Source organism: Gasterosteus aculeatus, chromosome 2 (assembly GCF_964276395.1).
Source record: "Gasterosteus aculeatus chromosome 2, fGasAcu3.hap1.1, whole genome shotgun sequence".
Classification (NCBI taxonomy): domain Eukaryota; kingdom Metazoa; phylum Chordata; class Actinopteri; order Perciformes; family Gasterosteidae; genus Gasterosteus; species Gasterosteus aculeatus.
Window position 1 is genome coordinate 22,037,949 of NC_135689.1, and position 14,826 is coordinate 22,052,774.

The window sequence follows — 14,826 nt, forward strand, 5'->3', positions numbered from 1 at the left end:
TTAATTGTCAAAACTACAAAACCTTTGACACATTTTAAAAGATTAGGTAGAGGACATACAGTTGCTTACGGCCATACCTCTCTGGCTCCGCCTGATCTCGTCAGATCTCAGAAGCTAAGCAGAGTAGGGCCTGGTTAGTACTTGGATGGAAGACCGCCTGGGAATCCCAGGTGCCGTAAGCTTTTTCATTTCTCTCTCTGGAAGAAATAGAGAAGGCATTAGAAAGTGACTCCTTTTTCATTATCAAAACTCCAAAACCTTTGACACATTTTAAAAGATTAGGAAGAGGACATACAGTTGCTTACGGCCATACCTCTCTGGCTCCGCCTGATCTCGTCTGATCTCAGAAGCTAAGCAGAGTAGGGCCTGGTTAGTACTTGGATGGAAGACCGCCTGGGAATCCCAGGTGCTGTAAGCTTTTTTATTTCGATCTGTAAAAGACACAGAGAAGAACTTAGAAAGTGACTCCATTTCATTGTCAAAACTCCAAAACCTTTGACACATTTTAAAAGATTAGGTAGAGGACATACAGTTGCTTACGGCCATACCTCTCTGGCTCCGCCTGATCTCGTCAGATCTCAGAAGCTAAGCAGAGTAGGGCCTGGTTAGTACTTGGATGGAAGACCGCCTGGGAATCCCAGGTGCTGTAAGCTTTTTCATTTCGATCTGTAAAAGACACAGAGAAGGCCTTAGAAAGTGACTCCATTTAATTGTCAAAACTACAAAACCTTTGACACATTTTAAAAGATTAGGTAGAGGACATACAGTTGCTTACGGCCATACCTCTCTGGCTCCGCCTGATCTCGTCTGATCTCAGAAGCTAAGCAGAGTAGGGCCTGGTTAGTACTTGGATGGAAGACCGCCTGGGAATCCCAGGTGCCGTAAGCTTTTTCATTTCTCTCTCTGGAAGAAATCGAGAAGGCATTAGAAAGTGACTCCTTTTTCATTATCAAAACTCCAAAACCTTTGACACATTTTAAAAGATTAGGAAGAGGACATACAGTTGCTTACGGCCATACCTCTCTGGCTCCGCCTGATCTCGTCTGATCTCAGAAGCTAAGCAGAGTAGGGCCTGGTTAGTACTTGGATGGAAGACCGCCTGGGAATCCCAGGTGCTGTAAGCTTTTTCATTTCGATCTGTAAAAGACACAGAGAAGGCCTTAGAAAGTGACTCCATTTCATTGTCAAAACTACAAAACCTTTGACACATTTTAAAAGATTAGGAAGAGGACATACAGTTGCTTACGGCCATACCTCTCTGGCTCCGCCTGATCTCGTCAGATCTCAGAAGCTAAGCAGAGTAGGGCCTGGTTAGTACTTGGATGGAAGACCGCCTGGGAATCCCAGGTGCCGTAAGCTTTTTCATTTCTCTCTCTGGAAGAAATCGAGAAGGCATTAGAAAGTGACTCCTTTTTCATTATCTAAACTCCAAAACCTTTGACACATTTTAAAATATTAGGAAGAGGACATACAGTTGCTTACGGCCATACCTCTCTGGCTTCGCCTGATCTCGTCTGATCTCAGAAGCTAAGCAGAGTAGGGCCTGGTTAGTACTTGGATGGAAGACCGCCTGGGAATCCCAGGTGCTGTAAGCTTTTTCATTTCGATCTGTAAAAGACACAGAGAAGGCCTTAGAAAGTGACTCCATTTAATTGTCAAAACTACAAAACCTTTGACACATTTTAAAAGATTAGGTAGAGGACATACAGTTGCTTACGGCCATACCTCTCTGGCTCCGCCTGATCTCGTCAGATCTCAGAAGCTAAGCAGAGTAGGGCCTGGTTAGTACTTGGATGGAAGACCGCCTGGGAATCCCAGGTGCCGTAAGCTTTTTCATTTCTCTCTCTGGAAGAAATAGAGAAGGCATTAGAAAGTGACTCCTTTTTCATTATCAAAACTCCAAAACCTTTGACACATTTTAAAAGATTAGGAAGAGGACATACAGTTGCTTACGGCCATACCTCTCTGGCTCCGCCTGATCTCGTCTGATCTCAGAAGCTAAGCAGAGTAGGGCCTGGTTAGTACTTGGATGGAAGACCGCCTGGGAATCCCAGGTGCTGTAAGCTTTTTTATTTCGATCTGTAAAAGACACAAAGAAGAACTTAGAAAGAGACTCCATTTCATTGTCAAAACTCCAAAACCTTTGACACATTTTAAAAGATTAGGTAGAGGACATACAGTTGCTTACGGCCATACCTCTCTGGCTCCGCCTGATCTCGTCAGATCTCAGAAGCTAAGCAGAGTAGGGCCTGGTTAGTACTTGGATGGAAGACCGCCTGGGAATCCCAGGTGCTGTAAGCTTTTTCATTTCGATCTGTAAAAGACACAGAGAAGGCCTTAGAAAGTGACTCCATTTAATTGTCAAAACTACAAAACCTTTGACACATTTTAAAAGATTAGGTAGAGGACATACAGTTGCTTACGGCCATACCTCTCTGGCTCCGCCTGATCTCGTCTGATCTCAGAAGCTAAGCAGAGTAGGGCCTGGTTAGTACTTGGATGGAAGACCGCCTGGGAATCCCAGGTGCCGTAAGCTTTTTCATTTCTATCTGTAAAAGACACAGAGAAGGCCTTAGAAAGTGACTCCATTTTATTGTCAAAACTACAAAACCTTTGACACATTTTAAAAGATTAGGTAGAGGACATACAGTTGCTTACGGCCATACCTCTCTGGCTCCGCCTGATCTCGTCTGATCTCAGAAGCTAAGCAGAGTAGGGCCTGGTTAGTACTTGGATGGAAGACCGCCTGGGAATCCCAGGTGCCGTAAGCTTTTTCATTTCTCTCTCTGGAAGAAATCGAGAAGGCATTAGAAAGTGACTCCTTTTTCATTATCAAAACTCCAAAACCTTTGACACATTTTAAAAGATTAGGAAGAGGACATACAGTTGCTTACGGCCATACCTCTGTGGCTCCGCCTGATCTCGTCTGATCTCAGAAGCTAAGCAGAGTAGGGCCTGGTTAGTACTTGGATGGAAGACCGCCTGGGAATCCCAGGTGCCGTAAGCTTTTTCATTTCTCTCTCTGGAAGAAATCGAGAAGGCATTAGAAAGTGACTCCTTTTTCATTATCAAAACTCCAAAACCTTTGACACATTTTAAAAGATTAGGAAGAGGACATACAGTTGCTTACGGCCATACCTCTCTGGCTCCGCCTGATCTCGTCTGATCTCAGAAGCTAAGCAGAGTAGGGCCTGGTTAGTACTTGGATGGAAGACCGCCTGGGAATCCCAGGTGCTGTAAGCTTTTTCATTTCGATCTGTAAAAGACACAGAGAAGGCCTTAGAAAGTGACTCCATTTCATTGTCAAAACTACAAAACCTTTGACACATTTTAAAAGATTAGGAAGAGGACATACAGTTGCTTACGGCCATACCTCTCTGGCTCCGCCTGATCTCGTCTGATCTCAGAAGCTAAGCAGAGTAGGGCCTGGTTAGTACTTGGATGGAAGACCGCCTGGGAATCCCAGGTGCTGTAAGCTTTTTCATTTCGATCTGTAAAAGACACAGAGAAGGCCTTAGAAAGTGACTCCATTTCATTGTCAAAACTACAAAACCTTTGACACATTTTAAAAGATTAGGAAGAGGACATACAGTTGCTTACGGCCATACCTCTCTGGCTCCGCCTGATCTCGTCAGATCTCAGAAGCTAAGCAGAGTAGGCCCTGGTTAGTACTTGGATGGAAGACCGCCTGGGAATCCCAGGTGCCGTAAGCTTTTTCATTTCTCTCTCTGGAAGAAATCGAGAAGGCATTAGAAAGTGACTCCTTTTTCATTATCAAAACTCCAAAACCTTTGACACATTTTAAAATATTAGGAAGAGGACATACAGTTGCTTACGGCCATACCTCTCTGGCTTCGCCTGATCTCGTCTGATCTCAGAAGCTAAGCAGAGTAGGGCCTGGTTAGTACTTGGATGGAAGACCGCCTGGGAATCCCAGGTGCTGTAAGCTTTTTTATTTCGATCTGTAAAAGACACAAAGAAGAACTTAGAAAGAGACTCCATTTCATTGTCAAAACTCCAAAACCTTTGACACATTTTAAAAGATTAGGTAGAGGACATACAGTTGCTTACGGCCATACCTCTCTGGCTCCGCCTGATCTCGTCAGATCTCAGAAGCTAAGCAGAGTAGGGCCTGGTTAGTACTTGGATGGAAGACCGCCTGGGAATCCCAGGTGCTGTAAGCTTTTTCATTTCGATCTGTAAAAGACACAGAGAAGGCCTTAGAAAGTGACTCCATTTAATTGTCAAAACTACAAAACCTTTGACACATTTTAAAAGATTAGGTAGAGGACATACAGTTGCTTACGGCCATACCTCTCTGGCTCCGCCTGATCTCGTCTGATCTCAGAAGCTAAGCAGAGTAGGGCCTGGTTAGTACTTGGATGGAAGACCGCCTGGGAATCCCAGGTGCCGTAAGCTTTTTCATTTCTATCTGTAAAAGACACAGAGAAGGCCTTAGAAAGTGACTCCATTTTATTGTCAAAACTACAAAACCTTTGACACATTTTAAAAGATTAGGTAGAGGACATACAGTTGCTTACGGCCATACCTCTCTGGCTCCGCCTGATCTCGTCTGATCTCAGAAGCTAAGCAGAGTAGGGCCTGGTTAGTACTTGGATGGAAGACCGCCTGGGAATCCCAGGTGCCGTAAGCTTTTTCATTTCTCTCTCTGGAAGAAATCGAGAAGGCATTAGAAAGTGACTCCTTTTTCATTATCAAAACTCCAAAACCTTTGACACATTTTAAAAGATTAGGAAGAGGACATACAGTTGCTTACGGCCATACCTCTCTGGCTCCGCCTGATCTCGTCTGATCTCAGAAGCTAAGCAGAGTAGGGCCTGGTTAGTACTTGGATGGAAGACCGCCTGGGAATCCCAGGTGCCGTAAGCTTTTTCATTTCTCTCTCTGGAAGAAATCGAGAAGGCATTAGAAAGTGACTCCTTTTTCATTATCAAAACTCCAAAACCTTTGACACATTTTAAAAGATTAGGAAGAGGACATACAGTTGCTTACGGCCATACCTCTCTGGCTCCGCCTGATCTCGTCTGATCTCAGAAGCTAAGCAGAGTAGGGCCTGGTTAGTACTTGGATGGAAGACCGCCTGGGAATCCCAGGTGCTGTAAGCTTTTTCATTTCGATCTGTAAAAGACACAGAGAAGGCCTTAGAAAGTGACTCCATTTCATTGTCAAAACTACAAAACCTTTGACACATTTTAAAAGATTAGGAAGAGGACATACAGTTGCTTACGGCCATACCTCTCTGGCTCCGCCTGATCTCGTCTGATCTCAGAAGCTAAGCAGAGTAGGGCCTGGTTAGTACTTGGATGGAAGACCGCCTGGGAATCCCAGGTGCTGTAAGCTTTTTCATTTCGATCTGTAAAAGACACAGAGAAGGCCTTAGAAAGTGACTCCATTTCATTGTCAAAACTACAAAACCTTTGACACATTTTAAAAGATTAGGAAGAGGACATACAGTTGCTTACGGCCATACCTCTCTGGCTCCGCCTGATCTCGTCAGATCTCAGAAGCTAAGCAGAGTAGGCCCTGGTTAGTACTTGGATGGAAGACCGCCTGGGAATCCCAGGTGCCGTAAGCTTTTTCATTTCTCTCTCTGGAAGAAATCGAGAAGGCATTAGAAAGTGACTCCTTTTTCATTATCAAAACTCCAAAACCTTTGACACATTTTAAAATATTAGGAAGAGGACATACAGTTGCTTACGGCCATACCTCTCTGGCTTCGCCTGATCTCGTCTGATCTCAGAAGCTAAGCAGAGTAGGGCCTGGTTAGTACTTGGATGGAAGACCGCCTGGGAATCCCAGGTGCTGTAAGCTTTTTCATTTCGATCTGTAAAAGACACAGAGAAGGCCTTAGAAAGTGACTCCATTTAATTGTCAAAACTACAAAACCTTTGACACATTTTAAAAGATTAGGTAGAGGACATACAGTTGCTTACGGCCATACCTCTCTGGCTCCGCCTGATCTCGTCAGATCTCAGAAGCTAAGCAGAGTAGGGCCTGGTTAGTACTTGGATGGAAGACCGCCTGGGAATCCCAGGTGCTGTAAGCTTTTTCATTTCGATCTGTAAAAGACACAGAGAAGGCCTTAGAAAGTGACTCCATTTAATTGTCAAAACTACAAAACCTTTGACACATTTTAAAAGATTAGGTAGAGGACATACAGTTGCTTACGGCCATACCTCTCTGGCTCCGCCTGATCTCGTCTGATCTCAGAAGCTAAGCAGAGTAGGGCCTGGTTAGTACTTGGATGGAAGACCGCCTGGGAATCCCAGGTGCCGTAATTTTTTTCATTTCTATCTGTAAAAGACACAGAGAAGGCCTTAGAAAGTGACTCCATTTTATTGTCAAAACTACAAAACCTTTGACACATTTTAAAAGATTAGGTAGAGGACATACAGTTGCTTACGGCCATACCTCTCTGGCTCCGCCTGATCTCGTCTGATCTCAGAAGCTAAGCAGAGTAGGGCCTGGTTAGTACTTGGATGGAAGACCGCCTGGGAATCCCAGGTGCCGTAAGCTTTTTCATTTCTCTCTCTGGAAGAAATCGAGAAGGCATTAGAAAGTGACTCCTTTTTCATTATCAAAACTCCAAAACCTTTGACACATTTTAAAAGATTAGGAAGAGGACATACAGTTGCTTACGGCCATACCTCTCTGGCTCGGCCTGATCTCGTCTGATCTCAGAAGCTAAGCAGAGTAGGGCCTGGTTAGTACTTGGATGGAAGACCGCCTGGGAATCCCAGGTGCTGTAAGCTTTTTCATTTCGATCTGTAAAAGACACAGAGAAGGCCTTAGAAAGTGACTCCATTTAATTGTCAAAACTACAAAACCTTTGACACATTTTAAAAGATTAGGTAGAGGACATACAGTTGCTTACGGCCATACCTCTCTGGCTCCGCCTGATCTCGTCTGATCTCAGAAGCTAAGCAGAGTAGGGCCTGGTTAGTACTTGGATGGAAGACCGCCTGGGAATCCCAGGTGCCGTAAGCTTTTTCATTTCTATCTGTAAAAGACACAGAGAAGGCCTTAGAAAGTGACTCCATTTTATTGTCAAAACTACAAAACCTTTGACACATTTTAAAAGATTAGGTAGAGGACATACAGTTGCTTACGGCCATACCTCTCTGGCTCCGCCTGATCTCGTCTGATCTCAGAAGCTAAGCAGAGTAGGGCCTGGTTAGTACTTGGATGGAAGACCGCCTGGGAATCCCAGGTGCCGTAAGCTTTTTCATTTCTCTCTCTGGAAGAAATCGAGAAGGCATTAGAAAGTGACTCCTTTTTCATTATCAAAACTCCAAAACCTTTGACACATTTTAAAAGATTAGGAAGAGGACATACAGTTGCTTACGGCCATACCTCTCTGGCTCGGCCTGATCTCGTCTGATCTCAGAAGCTAAGCAGAGTAGGGCCTGGTTAGTACTTGGATGGAAGACCGCCTGGGAATCCCAGGTGCTGTAAGCTTTTTCATTTCGATCTGTAAAAGACACAGAGAAGGCCTTAGAAAGTGACTCCATTTCATTGTCAAAACTACAAAACCTTTGACACATTTTAAAAGATTAGGAAGAGGACATACAGTTGCTTACGGCCATACCTCTCTGGCTCCGCCTGATCTCGTCAGATCTCAGAAGCTAAGCAGAGTAGGGCCTGGTTAGTACTTGGATGGAAGACCGCCTGGGAATCCCAGGTGCCGTAAGCTTTTTCATTTCTCTCTCTGGAAGAAATCGAGAAGGCATTAGAAAGTGACTCCTTTTTCATTATCTAAACTCCAAAACCTTTGACACATTTTAAAATATTAGGAAGAGGACATACAGTTGCTTACGGCCATACCTCTCTGGCTTCGCCTGATCTCGTCTGATCTCAGAAGCTAAGCAGAGTAGGGCCTGGTTAGTACTTGGATGGAAGACCGCCTGGGAATCCCAGGTGCTGTAAGCTTTTTCATTTCGATCTGTAAAAGACACAGAGAAGGCCTTAGAAAGTGACTCCATTTAATTGTCAAAACTACAAAACCTTTGACACATTTTAAAAGATTAGGTAGAGGACATACAGTTGCTTACGGCCATACCTCTCTGGCTCCGCCTGATCTCGTCAGATCTCAGAAGCTAAGCAGAGTAGGGCCTGGTTAGTACTTGGATGGAAGACCGCCTGGGAATCCCAGGTGCCGTAAGCTTTTTCATTTCTCTCTCTGGAAGAAATCGAGAAGGCATTAGAAAGTGACTCCTTTTTCATTATCAAAACTCCAAAACCTTTGACACATTTTAAAAGATTAGGAAGAGGACATACAGTTGCTTACGGCCATACCTCTCTGGCTCCGCCTGATCTCGTCTGATCTCAGAAGCTAAGCAGAGTAGGGCCTGGTTAGTACTTGGATGGAAGACCGCCTGGGAATCCCAGGTGCTGTAAGCTTTTTTATTTCGATCTGTAAAAGACACAGAGAAGAACTTAGAAAGTGACTCCATTTCATTGTCAAAACTCCAAAACCTTTGACACATTTTAAAAGATTAGGTAGAGGACATACAGTTGCTTACGGCCATACCTCTCTGGCTCCGCCTGATCTCGTCAGATCTCAGAAGCTAAGCAGAGTAGGGCCTGGTTAGTACTTGGATGGAAGACCGCCTGGGAATCCCAGGTGCTGTAAGCTTTTTCATTTCGATCTGTAAAAGACACAGAGAAGGCCTTAGAAAGTGACTCCATTTAATTGTCAAAACTACAAAACCTTTGACACATTTTAAAAGATTAGGTAGAGGACATACAGTTGCTTACGGCCATACCTCTCTGGCTCCGCCTGATCTCGTCTGATCTCAGAAGCTAAGCAGAGTAGGGCCTGGTTAGTACTTGGATGGAAGACCGCCTGGGAATCCCAGGTGCCGTAAGCTTTTTCATTTCTCTCTCTGGAAGAAATCGAGAAGGCATTAGAAAGTGACTCCTTTTTCATTATCAAAACTCCAAAACCTTTGACACATTTTAAAAGATTAGGAAGAGGACATACAGTTGCTTACGGCCATACCTCTCTGGCTCCGCCTGATCTCGTCTGATCTCAGAAGCTAAGCAGAGTAGGGCCTGGTTAGTACTTGGATGGAAGACCGCCTGGGAATCCCAGGTGCTGTAAGCTTTTTCATTTCGATCTGTAAAAGACACAGAGAAGGCCTTAGAAAGTGACTCCATTTCATTGTCAAAACTACAAAACCTTTGACACATTTTAAAAGATTAGGAAGAGGACATACAGTTGCTTACGGCCATACCTCTCTGGCTCCGCCTGATCTCGTCAGATCTCAGAAGCTAAGCAGAGTAGGGCCTGGTTAGTACTTGGATGGAAGACCGCCTGGGAATCCCAGGTGCCGTAAGCTTTTTCATTTCTCTCTCTGGAAGAAATCGAGAAGGCATTAGAAAGTGACTCCTTTTTCATTATCTAAACTCCAAAACCTTTGACACATTTTAAAATATTAGGAAGAGGACATACAGTTGCTTACGGCCATACCTCTCTGGCTTCGCCTGATCTCGTCTGATCTCAGAAGCTAAGCAGAGTAGGGCCTGGTTAGTACTTGGATGGAAGACCGCCTGGGAATCCCAGGTGCTGTAAGCTTTTTCCTTTCGATCTGTAAAAGACACAGAGAAGGCCTTAGAAAGTGACTCCATTTAATTGTCAAAACTACAAAACCTTTGACACATTTTAAAAGATTAGGTAGAGGACATACAGTTGCTTACGGCCATACCTCTCTGGCTCCGCCTGATCTCGTCAGATCTCAGAAGCTAAGCAGAGTAGGGCCTGGTTAGTACTTGGATGGAAGACCGCCTGGGAATCCCAGGTGCCGTAAGCTTTTTCATTTCTCTCTCTGGAAGAAATCGAGAAGGCATTAGAAAGTGACTCCTTTTTCATTATCAAAACTCCAAAACCTTTGACACATTTTAAAAGATTAGGAAGAGGACATACAGTTGCTTACGGCCATACCTCTCTGGCTCCGCCTGATCTCGTCTGATCTCAGAAGCTAAGCAGAGTAGGGCCTGGTTAGTACTTGGATGGAAGACCGCCTGGGAATCCCAGGTGCTGTAAGCTTTTTTATTTCGATCTGTAAAAGACACAGAGAAGAACTTAGAAAGTGACTCCATTTCATTGTCAAAACTCCAAAACCTTTGACACATTTTAAAAGATTAGGTAGAGGACATACAGTTGCTTACGGCCATACCTCTCTGGCTCCGCCTGATCTCGTCAGATCTCAGAAGCTAAGCAGAGTAGGGCCTGGTTAGTACTTGGATGGAAGACCGCCTGGGAATCCCAGGTGCTGTAAGCTTTTTCATTTCGATCTGTAAAAGACACAGAGAAGGCCTTAGAAAGTGACTCCATTTAATTGTCAAAACTACAAAACCTTTGACACATTTTAAAAGATTAGGTAGAGGACATACAGTTGCTTACGGCCATACCTCTCTGGCTCCGCCTGATCTCGTCTGATCTCAGAAGCTAAGCAGAGTAGGGCCTGGTTAGTACTTGGATGGAAGACCGCCTGGGAATCCCAGGTGCCGTAAGCTTTTTCATTTCTCTCTCTGGAAGAAATCGAGAAGGCATTAGAAAGTGACTCCTTTTTCATTATCAAAACTCCAAAACCTTTGACACATTTTAAAAGATTAGGAAGAGGACATACAGTTGCTTACGGCCATACCTCTCTGGCTTCGCCTGATCTCGTCTGATCTCAGAAGCTAAGCAGAGTAGGGCCTGGTTAGTACTTGGATGGAAGACCGCCTGGGAATCCCAGGTGCTGTAAGCTTTTTCATTTCGATCTGTAAAAGACACAGAGAAGGCCTTAGAAAGTGACTCCATTTAATTGTCAAAACTACAAAACCTTTGACACATTTTAAAAGATTAGGTAGAGGACATACAGTTGCTTACGGCCATACCTCTCTGGCTCCGCCTGATCTCGTCAGATCTCAGAAGCTAAGCAGAGTAGGGCCTGGTTAGTACTTGGATGGAAGACCGCCTGGGAATCCCAGGTGCCGTAAGCTTTTTCATTTCTCTCTCTGGAAGAAATCGAGAAGGCATTAGAAAGTGACTCCTTTTTCATTATCAAAACTCCAAAACCTTTGACACATTTTAAAAGATTAGGAAGAGGACATACAGTTGCTTACGGCCATACCTCTCTGGCTCGGCCTGATCTCGTCTGATCTCAGAAGCTAAGCAGAGTAGGGCCTGGTTAGTACTTGGATGGAAGACCGCCTGGGAATCCCAGGTGCTGTAAGCTTTTTCATTTCGATCTGTAAAAGACACAGAGAAGGCCTTAGAAAGTGACTCCATTTCATTGTCAAAACTACAAAACCTTTGACACATTTTAAAAGATTAGGAAGAGGACATACAGTTGCTTACGGCCATACCTCTCTGGCTCCGCCTGATCTCGTCAGATCTCAGAAGCTAAGCAGAGTAGGGCCTGGTTAGTACTTGGATGGAAGACCGCCTGGGAATCCCAGGTGCCGTAAGCTTTTTCATTTCTCTCTCTGGAAGAAATCGAGAAGGCATTAGAAAGTGACTCCTTTTTCATTATCTAAACTCCAAAACCTTTGACACATTTTAAAATATTAGGAAGAGGACATACAGTTGCTTACGGCCATACCTCTCTGGCTTCGCCTGATCTCGTCTGATCTCAGAAGCTAAGCAGAGTAGGGCCTGGTTAGTACTTGGATGGAAGACCGCCTGGGAATCCCAGGTGCCGTAAGCTTTTTCATTTCTCTCTCTGGAAGAAATCGAGAAGGCATTAGAAAGTGACTCCTTTTTCATTATCAAAACTCCAAAACCTTTGACACATTTTAAAAGATTAGGAAGAGGACATACAGTTGCTTACGGCCATACCTCTCTGGCTCGGCCTGATCTCGTCTGATCTCAGAAGCTAAGCAGAGTAGGGCCTGGTTAGTACTTGGATGGAAGACCGCCTGGGAATCCCAGGTGCTGTAAGCTTTTTCATTTCGATCTGTAAAAGACACAGAGAAGGCCTTAGAAAGTGACTCCATTTAATTGTCAAAACTACAAAACCTTTGACACATTTTAAAAGATTAGGTAGAGGACATACAGTTGCTTACGGCCATACCTCTCTGGCTCCGCCTGATCTCGTCAGATCTCAGAAGCTAAGCAGAGTAGGGCCTGGTTAGTACTTGGATGGAAGACCGCCTGGGAATCCCAGGTGCCGTAAGCTTTTTCATTTCTCTCTCTGGAAGAAATCGAGAAGGCATTAGAAAGTGACTCCTTTTTCATTATCAAAACTCCAAAACCTTTGACACATTTTAAAAGATTAGGAAGAGGACATACAGTTGCTTACGGCCATACCTCTCTGGCTCCGCCTGATCTCGTCTGATCTCAGAAGCTAAGCAGAGTAGGGCCTGGTTAGTACTTGGATGGAAGACCGCCTGGGAATCCCAGGTGCTGTAAGCTTTTTCATTTCGATCTGTAAAAGACACAGAGAAGGCCTTAGAAAGTGACTCCATTTCATTGTCAAAACTACAAAACCTTTGACACATTTTAAAAGATTAGGAAGAGGACATACAGTTGCTTACGGCCATACCTCTCTGGCTCCGCCTGATCTCGTCTGATCTCAGAAGCTAAGCAGAGTAGGGCCTGGTTAGTACTTGGATGGAAGACCGCCTGGGAATCCCAGGTGCTGTAAGCTTTTTCATTTCGATCTGTAAAAGACACAGAGAAGGCCTTAGAAAGTGACTCCATTTCATTGTCAAAACTACAAAACCTTTGACACATTTTAAAAGATTAGGAAGAGGACATACAGTTGCTTACGGCCATACCTCTCTGGCTCCGCCTGATCTCGTCAGATCTCAGAAGCTAAGCAGAGTAGGGCCTGGTTAGTACTTGGATGGAAGACCGCCTGGGAATCCCAGGTGCCGTAAGCTTTTTCATTTCTCTCTCTGGAAGAAATCGAGAAGGCATTAGAAAGTGACTCCTTTTTCATTATCAAAACTCCAAAACCTTTGACACATTTTAAAATATTAGGAAGAGGACATACAGTTGCTTACGGCCATACCTCTCTGGCTTCGCCTGATCTCGTCTGATCTCAGAAGCTAAGCAGAGTAGGGCCTGTTTAGTACTTGGATGGAAGACCGCCTGGGAATCCCAGGTGCTGTAAGCTTTTTCATTTCGATCTGTAAAAGACACAGAGAAGGCCTTAGAAAGTGACTCCATTTAATTGTCAAAACTACAAAACCTTTGACACATTTTAAAAGATTAGGAAGAGGACATACAGTTGCTTACGGCCATACCTCTCTGGCTCCGCCTGATCTCGTCAGATCTCAGAAGCTAAGCAGAGTAGGGCCTGGTTAGTACTTGGATGGAAGACCGCCTGGGAATCCCAGGTGCCGTAAGCTTTTTCATTTCTCTCTCTGGAAGAAATAGAGAAGGCATTAGAAAGTGACTCCTTTTTCATTATCAAAACTCCAAAACCTTTGACACATTTTAAAAGATTAGGAAGAGGACATACAGTTGCTTACGGCCATACCTCTCTGGCTCCGCCTGATCTCGTCTGATCTCAGAAGCTAAGCAGAGTAGGGCCTGGTTAGTACTTGGATGGAAGACCGCCTGGGAATCCCAGGTGCTGTAAGCTTTTTTATTTCGATCTGTAAAAGACACAAAGAAGAACTTAGAAAGAGACTCCATTTCATTGTCAAAACTCCAAAACCTTTGACACATTTTAAAAGATTAGGTAGAGGACATACAGTTGCTTACGGCCATACCTCTCTGGCTCCGCCTGATCTCGTCTGATCTCAGAAGCTAAGCAGAGTAGGGCCTGGTTAGTACTTGGATGGAAGACCGCCTGGGAATCCCAGGTGCCGTAAGCTTTTTCATTTCTATCTGTAAAAGACACAGAGAAGGCCTTAGAAAGTGACTCCATTTTATTGTCAAAACTACAAAACCTTTGACACATTTTAAAAGATTAGGTAGAGGACATACAGTTGCTTACGGCCATACCTCTCTGGCTCCGCCTGATCTCGTCTGATCTCAGAAGCTAAGCAGAGTAGGGCCTGGTTAGTACTTGGATGGAAGACCGCCTGGGAATCCCAGGTGCCGTAAGCTTTTTCATTTCTCTCTCTGGAAGAAATCGAGAAGGCATTAGAAAGTGACTCCTTTTTCATTATCAAAACTCCAAAACCTTTGACACATTTTAAAAGATTAGGAAGAGGACATACAGTTGCTTACGGCCATACCTCTCTGGCTCGGCCTGATCTCGTCTGATCTCAGAAGCTAAGCAGAGTAGGGCCTGGTTAGTACTTGGATGGAAGACCGCCTGGGAATCCCAGGTGCTGTAAGCTTTTTCATTTCGATCTGTAAAAGACACAGAGAAGGCCTTAGAAAGTGACTCCATTTCATTGTCAAAACTACAAAACCTTTGACACATTTTAAAAGATTAGGTAGAGGACATACAGTTGCTTACGGCCATACCTCTCTGGCTCCGCCTGATCTCGTCAGATCTCAGAAGCTAAGCAGAGTAGGGCCTGGTTAGTACTTGGATGGAAGACCGCCTGGGAATCCCAGGTGCCGTAAGCTTTTTCATTTCTCTCTCTGGAAGAAATCGAGAAGGCATTAGAAAGTGACTCCTTTTTCATTATCAAAACTCCAAAACCTTTGACACATTTTAAAAGATTAGGAAGAGGACATACAGTTGCTTACGGCCATACCTCTCTGGCTCCGCCTGATCTCGTCTGATCTCAGAAGCTAAGCAGAGTAGGGCCTGGTTAGTACTTGGATGGAAGACCGCCTGGGAATCCCAGGTGCTGTAAGCTTTTTCATTTCGATCTGTAAAAGACACAGAGAAGGCCTTAGAAAGTGAC

The 14,826-nt window shown here is 44.4% G+C and overlaps 63 non-coding genes across 63 annotated transcripts; all 63 read left to right on the forward strand.

The window, feature by feature from the left end:
- The first annotated feature begins 63 nt into the window (after window positions 1-63).
- Window positions 64-182, forward strand: LOC144403577 (5S ribosomal RNA). Its single transcript, XR_013465515.1, has one exon. It is a non-coding gene; the product is annotated as a 5S ribosomal RNA (ribosomal RNA).
- A 117-nt stretch (window positions 183-299) lies between these two features.
- On the forward strand, window positions 300-418 carry LOC144395808 (5S ribosomal RNA). The gene has a single exon (XR_013457951.1). It is a non-coding gene; the product is annotated as a 5S ribosomal RNA (ribosomal RNA).
- Window positions 419-534: 116 nt separating this feature from the next.
- LOC144389658 (5S ribosomal RNA) lies at window positions 535-653 on the forward strand. Its single transcript, XR_013453797.1, has one exon. It is a non-coding gene; the product is annotated as a 5S ribosomal RNA (ribosomal RNA).
- Window positions 654-769: 116 nt separating this feature from the next.
- On the forward strand, window positions 770-888 carry LOC144401477 (5S ribosomal RNA). The gene has a single exon (XR_013463412.1). It is a non-coding gene; the product is annotated as a 5S ribosomal RNA (ribosomal RNA).
- Window positions 889-1,005: 117 nt separating this feature from the next.
- On the forward strand, window positions 1,006-1,124 carry LOC144395810 (5S ribosomal RNA). The gene has a single exon (XR_013457953.1). It is a non-coding gene; the product is annotated as a 5S ribosomal RNA (ribosomal RNA).
- A 116-nt stretch (window positions 1,125-1,240) lies between these two features.
- LOC144403589 (5S ribosomal RNA) lies at window positions 1,241-1,359 on the forward strand. The gene has a single exon (XR_013465527.1). It is a non-coding gene; the product is annotated as a 5S ribosomal RNA (ribosomal RNA).
- Window positions 1,360-1,476: 117 nt separating this feature from the next.
- On the forward strand, window positions 1,477-1,595 carry LOC144391084 (5S ribosomal RNA). The gene has a single exon (XR_013454959.1). It is a non-coding gene; the product is annotated as a 5S ribosomal RNA (ribosomal RNA).
- A 116-nt stretch (window positions 1,596-1,711) lies between these two features.
- LOC144403600 (5S ribosomal RNA) lies at window positions 1,712-1,830 on the forward strand. The gene has a single exon (XR_013465538.1). It is a non-coding gene; the product is annotated as a 5S ribosomal RNA (ribosomal RNA).
- A 117-nt stretch (window positions 1,831-1,947) lies between these two features.
- Window positions 1,948-2,066, forward strand: LOC144395811 (5S ribosomal RNA). Its single transcript, XR_013457954.1, has one exon. It is a non-coding gene; the product is annotated as a 5S ribosomal RNA (ribosomal RNA).
- A 116-nt stretch (window positions 2,067-2,182) lies between these two features.
- Window positions 2,183-2,301, forward strand: LOC144389659 (5S ribosomal RNA). Its single transcript, XR_013453798.1, has one exon. It is a non-coding gene; the product is annotated as a 5S ribosomal RNA (ribosomal RNA).
- A 116-nt stretch (window positions 2,302-2,417) lies between these two features.
- Window positions 2,418-2,536, forward strand: LOC144401478 (5S ribosomal RNA). The gene has a single exon (XR_013463413.1). It is a non-coding gene; the product is annotated as a 5S ribosomal RNA (ribosomal RNA).
- A 116-nt stretch (window positions 2,537-2,652) lies between these two features.
- On the forward strand, window positions 2,653-2,771 carry LOC144401479 (5S ribosomal RNA). The gene has a single exon (XR_013463414.1). It is a non-coding gene; the product is annotated as a 5S ribosomal RNA (ribosomal RNA).
- Window positions 2,772-2,888: 117 nt separating this feature from the next.
- Window positions 2,889-3,007, forward strand: LOC144398540 (5S ribosomal RNA). The gene has a single exon (XR_013460687.1). It is a non-coding gene; the product is annotated as a 5S ribosomal RNA (ribosomal RNA).
- Window positions 3,008-3,124: 117 nt separating this feature from the next.
- Window positions 3,125-3,243, forward strand: LOC144395812 (5S ribosomal RNA). The gene has a single exon (XR_013457955.1). It is a non-coding gene; the product is annotated as a 5S ribosomal RNA (ribosomal RNA).
- Window positions 3,244-3,359: 116 nt separating this feature from the next.
- Window positions 3,360-3,478, forward strand: LOC144395813 (5S ribosomal RNA). Its single transcript, XR_013457956.1, has one exon. It is a non-coding gene; the product is annotated as a 5S ribosomal RNA (ribosomal RNA).
- Window positions 3,479-3,594: 116 nt separating this feature from the next.
- On the forward strand, window positions 3,595-3,713 carry LOC144398662 (5S ribosomal RNA). The gene has a single exon (XR_013460809.1). It is a non-coding gene; the product is annotated as a 5S ribosomal RNA (ribosomal RNA).
- A 117-nt stretch (window positions 3,714-3,830) lies between these two features.
- LOC144391087 (5S ribosomal RNA) lies at window positions 3,831-3,949 on the forward strand. Its single transcript, XR_013454960.1, has one exon. It is a non-coding gene; the product is annotated as a 5S ribosomal RNA (ribosomal RNA).
- Window positions 3,950-4,065: 116 nt separating this feature from the next.
- LOC144389660 (5S ribosomal RNA) lies at window positions 4,066-4,184 on the forward strand. Its single transcript, XR_013453800.1, has one exon. It is a non-coding gene; the product is annotated as a 5S ribosomal RNA (ribosomal RNA).
- Window positions 4,185-4,300: 116 nt separating this feature from the next.
- Window positions 4,301-4,419, forward strand: LOC144401481 (5S ribosomal RNA). The gene has a single exon (XR_013463416.1). It is a non-coding gene; the product is annotated as a 5S ribosomal RNA (ribosomal RNA).
- A 116-nt stretch (window positions 4,420-4,535) lies between these two features.
- Window positions 4,536-4,654, forward strand: LOC144401482 (5S ribosomal RNA). The gene has a single exon (XR_013463417.1). It is a non-coding gene; the product is annotated as a 5S ribosomal RNA (ribosomal RNA).
- A 117-nt stretch (window positions 4,655-4,771) lies between these two features.
- LOC144401483 (5S ribosomal RNA) lies at window positions 4,772-4,890 on the forward strand. The gene has a single exon (XR_013463418.1). It is a non-coding gene; the product is annotated as a 5S ribosomal RNA (ribosomal RNA).
- Window positions 4,891-5,007: 117 nt separating this feature from the next.
- On the forward strand, window positions 5,008-5,126 carry LOC144395814 (5S ribosomal RNA). Its single transcript, XR_013457957.1, has one exon. It is a non-coding gene; the product is annotated as a 5S ribosomal RNA (ribosomal RNA).
- Window positions 5,127-5,242: 116 nt separating this feature from the next.
- LOC144395815 (5S ribosomal RNA) lies at window positions 5,243-5,361 on the forward strand. The gene has a single exon (XR_013457958.1). It is a non-coding gene; the product is annotated as a 5S ribosomal RNA (ribosomal RNA).
- A 116-nt stretch (window positions 5,362-5,477) lies between these two features.
- Window positions 5,478-5,596, forward strand: LOC144398663 (5S ribosomal RNA). The gene has a single exon (XR_013460810.1). It is a non-coding gene; the product is annotated as a 5S ribosomal RNA (ribosomal RNA).
- Window positions 5,597-5,713: 117 nt separating this feature from the next.
- Window positions 5,714-5,832, forward strand: LOC144391088 (5S ribosomal RNA). The gene has a single exon (XR_013454965.1). It is a non-coding gene; the product is annotated as a 5S ribosomal RNA (ribosomal RNA).
- A 116-nt stretch (window positions 5,833-5,948) lies between these two features.
- On the forward strand, window positions 5,949-6,067 carry LOC144389662 (5S ribosomal RNA). The gene has a single exon (XR_013453801.1). It is a non-coding gene; the product is annotated as a 5S ribosomal RNA (ribosomal RNA).
- Window positions 6,068-6,183: 116 nt separating this feature from the next.
- On the forward strand, window positions 6,184-6,302 carry LOC144398701 (5S ribosomal RNA). The gene has a single exon (XR_013460848.1). It is a non-coding gene; the product is annotated as a 5S ribosomal RNA (ribosomal RNA).
- A 116-nt stretch (window positions 6,303-6,418) lies between these two features.
- Window positions 6,419-6,537, forward strand: LOC144401484 (5S ribosomal RNA). Its single transcript, XR_013463419.1, has one exon. It is a non-coding gene; the product is annotated as a 5S ribosomal RNA (ribosomal RNA).
- A 117-nt stretch (window positions 6,538-6,654) lies between these two features.
- Window positions 6,655-6,773, forward strand: LOC144399178 (5S ribosomal RNA). Its single transcript, XR_013461323.1, has one exon. It is a non-coding gene; the product is annotated as a 5S ribosomal RNA (ribosomal RNA).
- A 116-nt stretch (window positions 6,774-6,889) lies between these two features.
- Window positions 6,890-7,008, forward strand: LOC144401485 (5S ribosomal RNA). Its single transcript, XR_013463420.1, has one exon. It is a non-coding gene; the product is annotated as a 5S ribosomal RNA (ribosomal RNA).
- A 116-nt stretch (window positions 7,009-7,124) lies between these two features.
- On the forward strand, window positions 7,125-7,243 carry LOC144401486 (5S ribosomal RNA). The gene has a single exon (XR_013463421.1). It is a non-coding gene; the product is annotated as a 5S ribosomal RNA (ribosomal RNA).
- A 117-nt stretch (window positions 7,244-7,360) lies between these two features.
- LOC144399179 (5S ribosomal RNA) lies at window positions 7,361-7,479 on the forward strand. Its single transcript, XR_013461324.1, has one exon. It is a non-coding gene; the product is annotated as a 5S ribosomal RNA (ribosomal RNA).
- A 116-nt stretch (window positions 7,480-7,595) lies between these two features.
- On the forward strand, window positions 7,596-7,714 carry LOC144403611 (5S ribosomal RNA). The gene has a single exon (XR_013465549.1). It is a non-coding gene; the product is annotated as a 5S ribosomal RNA (ribosomal RNA).
- Window positions 7,715-7,831: 117 nt separating this feature from the next.
- Window positions 7,832-7,950, forward strand: LOC144391089 (5S ribosomal RNA). Its single transcript, XR_013454967.1, has one exon. It is a non-coding gene; the product is annotated as a 5S ribosomal RNA (ribosomal RNA).
- A 116-nt stretch (window positions 7,951-8,066) lies between these two features.
- LOC144403622 (5S ribosomal RNA) lies at window positions 8,067-8,185 on the forward strand. The gene has a single exon (XR_013465560.1). It is a non-coding gene; the product is annotated as a 5S ribosomal RNA (ribosomal RNA).
- Window positions 8,186-8,302: 117 nt separating this feature from the next.
- LOC144395816 (5S ribosomal RNA) lies at window positions 8,303-8,421 on the forward strand. The gene has a single exon (XR_013457959.1). It is a non-coding gene; the product is annotated as a 5S ribosomal RNA (ribosomal RNA).
- Window positions 8,422-8,537: 116 nt separating this feature from the next.
- On the forward strand, window positions 8,538-8,656 carry LOC144389663 (5S ribosomal RNA). The gene has a single exon (XR_013453804.1). It is a non-coding gene; the product is annotated as a 5S ribosomal RNA (ribosomal RNA).
- Window positions 8,657-8,772: 116 nt separating this feature from the next.
- Window positions 8,773-8,891, forward strand: LOC144401487 (5S ribosomal RNA). Its single transcript, XR_013463422.1, has one exon. It is a non-coding gene; the product is annotated as a 5S ribosomal RNA (ribosomal RNA).
- A 117-nt stretch (window positions 8,892-9,008) lies between these two features.
- LOC144395817 (5S ribosomal RNA) lies at window positions 9,009-9,127 on the forward strand. Its single transcript, XR_013457960.1, has one exon. It is a non-coding gene; the product is annotated as a 5S ribosomal RNA (ribosomal RNA).
- A 116-nt stretch (window positions 9,128-9,243) lies between these two features.
- On the forward strand, window positions 9,244-9,362 carry LOC144403633 (5S ribosomal RNA). The gene has a single exon (XR_013465571.1). It is a non-coding gene; the product is annotated as a 5S ribosomal RNA (ribosomal RNA).
- Window positions 9,363-9,479: 117 nt separating this feature from the next.
- LOC144391091 (5S ribosomal RNA) lies at window positions 9,480-9,598 on the forward strand. The gene has a single exon (XR_013454969.1). It is a non-coding gene; the product is annotated as a 5S ribosomal RNA (ribosomal RNA).
- A 116-nt stretch (window positions 9,599-9,714) lies between these two features.
- Window positions 9,715-9,833, forward strand: LOC144403644 (5S ribosomal RNA). Its single transcript, XR_013465582.1, has one exon. It is a non-coding gene; the product is annotated as a 5S ribosomal RNA (ribosomal RNA).
- Window positions 9,834-9,950: 117 nt separating this feature from the next.
- Window positions 9,951-10,069, forward strand: LOC144395818 (5S ribosomal RNA). Its single transcript, XR_013457961.1, has one exon. It is a non-coding gene; the product is annotated as a 5S ribosomal RNA (ribosomal RNA).
- A 116-nt stretch (window positions 10,070-10,185) lies between these two features.
- Window positions 10,186-10,304, forward strand: LOC144389664 (5S ribosomal RNA). Its single transcript, XR_013453805.1, has one exon. It is a non-coding gene; the product is annotated as a 5S ribosomal RNA (ribosomal RNA).
- A 116-nt stretch (window positions 10,305-10,420) lies between these two features.
- LOC144401488 (5S ribosomal RNA) lies at window positions 10,421-10,539 on the forward strand. Its single transcript, XR_013463423.1, has one exon. It is a non-coding gene; the product is annotated as a 5S ribosomal RNA (ribosomal RNA).
- A 117-nt stretch (window positions 10,540-10,656) lies between these two features.
- On the forward strand, window positions 10,657-10,775 carry LOC144391094 (5S ribosomal RNA). The gene has a single exon (XR_013454972.1). It is a non-coding gene; the product is annotated as a 5S ribosomal RNA (ribosomal RNA).
- A 116-nt stretch (window positions 10,776-10,891) lies between these two features.
- LOC144403655 (5S ribosomal RNA) lies at window positions 10,892-11,010 on the forward strand. The gene has a single exon (XR_013465593.1). It is a non-coding gene; the product is annotated as a 5S ribosomal RNA (ribosomal RNA).
- A 117-nt stretch (window positions 11,011-11,127) lies between these two features.
- Window positions 11,128-11,246, forward strand: LOC144399180 (5S ribosomal RNA). Its single transcript, XR_013461325.1, has one exon. It is a non-coding gene; the product is annotated as a 5S ribosomal RNA (ribosomal RNA).
- A 116-nt stretch (window positions 11,247-11,362) lies between these two features.
- LOC144403666 (5S ribosomal RNA) lies at window positions 11,363-11,481 on the forward strand. The gene has a single exon (XR_013465604.1). It is a non-coding gene; the product is annotated as a 5S ribosomal RNA (ribosomal RNA).
- Window positions 11,482-11,598: 117 nt separating this feature from the next.
- Window positions 11,599-11,717, forward strand: LOC144400859 (5S ribosomal RNA). The gene has a single exon (XR_013462794.1). It is a non-coding gene; the product is annotated as a 5S ribosomal RNA (ribosomal RNA).
- Window positions 11,718-11,834: 117 nt separating this feature from the next.
- LOC144399181 (5S ribosomal RNA) lies at window positions 11,835-11,953 on the forward strand. The gene has a single exon (XR_013461326.1). It is a non-coding gene; the product is annotated as a 5S ribosomal RNA (ribosomal RNA).
- A 116-nt stretch (window positions 11,954-12,069) lies between these two features.
- Window positions 12,070-12,188, forward strand: LOC144403677 (5S ribosomal RNA). Its single transcript, XR_013465615.1, has one exon. It is a non-coding gene; the product is annotated as a 5S ribosomal RNA (ribosomal RNA).
- A 117-nt stretch (window positions 12,189-12,305) lies between these two features.
- On the forward strand, window positions 12,306-12,424 carry LOC144395819 (5S ribosomal RNA). The gene has a single exon (XR_013457962.1). It is a non-coding gene; the product is annotated as a 5S ribosomal RNA (ribosomal RNA).
- Window positions 12,425-12,540: 116 nt separating this feature from the next.
- Window positions 12,541-12,659, forward strand: LOC144395821 (5S ribosomal RNA). The gene has a single exon (XR_013457964.1). It is a non-coding gene; the product is annotated as a 5S ribosomal RNA (ribosomal RNA).
- A 116-nt stretch (window positions 12,660-12,775) lies between these two features.
- Window positions 12,776-12,894, forward strand: LOC144403688 (5S ribosomal RNA). Its single transcript, XR_013465626.1, has one exon. It is a non-coding gene; the product is annotated as a 5S ribosomal RNA (ribosomal RNA).
- Window positions 12,895-13,011: 117 nt separating this feature from the next.
- On the forward strand, window positions 13,012-13,130 carry LOC144398211 (5S ribosomal RNA). The gene has a single exon (XR_013460358.1). It is a non-coding gene; the product is annotated as a 5S ribosomal RNA (ribosomal RNA).
- Window positions 13,131-13,246: 116 nt separating this feature from the next.
- Window positions 13,247-13,365, forward strand: LOC144403700 (5S ribosomal RNA). Its single transcript, XR_013465638.1, has one exon. It is a non-coding gene; the product is annotated as a 5S ribosomal RNA (ribosomal RNA).
- A 117-nt stretch (window positions 13,366-13,482) lies between these two features.
- On the forward strand, window positions 13,483-13,601 carry LOC144395822 (5S ribosomal RNA). The gene has a single exon (XR_013457966.1). It is a non-coding gene; the product is annotated as a 5S ribosomal RNA (ribosomal RNA).
- Window positions 13,602-13,717: 116 nt separating this feature from the next.
- Window positions 13,718-13,836, forward strand: LOC144401489 (5S ribosomal RNA). The gene has a single exon (XR_013463424.1). It is a non-coding gene; the product is annotated as a 5S ribosomal RNA (ribosomal RNA).
- Window positions 13,837-13,952: 116 nt separating this feature from the next.
- Window positions 13,953-14,071, forward strand: LOC144401490 (5S ribosomal RNA). Its single transcript, XR_013463425.1, has one exon. It is a non-coding gene; the product is annotated as a 5S ribosomal RNA (ribosomal RNA).
- A 117-nt stretch (window positions 14,072-14,188) lies between these two features.
- On the forward strand, window positions 14,189-14,307 carry LOC144399183 (5S ribosomal RNA). Its single transcript, XR_013461328.1, has one exon. It is a non-coding gene; the product is annotated as a 5S ribosomal RNA (ribosomal RNA).
- A 116-nt stretch (window positions 14,308-14,423) lies between these two features.
- On the forward strand, window positions 14,424-14,542 carry LOC144403711 (5S ribosomal RNA). Its single transcript, XR_013465649.1, has one exon. It is a non-coding gene; the product is annotated as a 5S ribosomal RNA (ribosomal RNA).
- A 117-nt stretch (window positions 14,543-14,659) lies between these two features.
- Window positions 14,660-14,778, forward strand: LOC144395823 (5S ribosomal RNA). Its single transcript, XR_013457967.1, has one exon. It is a non-coding gene; the product is annotated as a 5S ribosomal RNA (ribosomal RNA).
- Window positions 14,779-14,826: the final 48 nt, after the last annotated feature.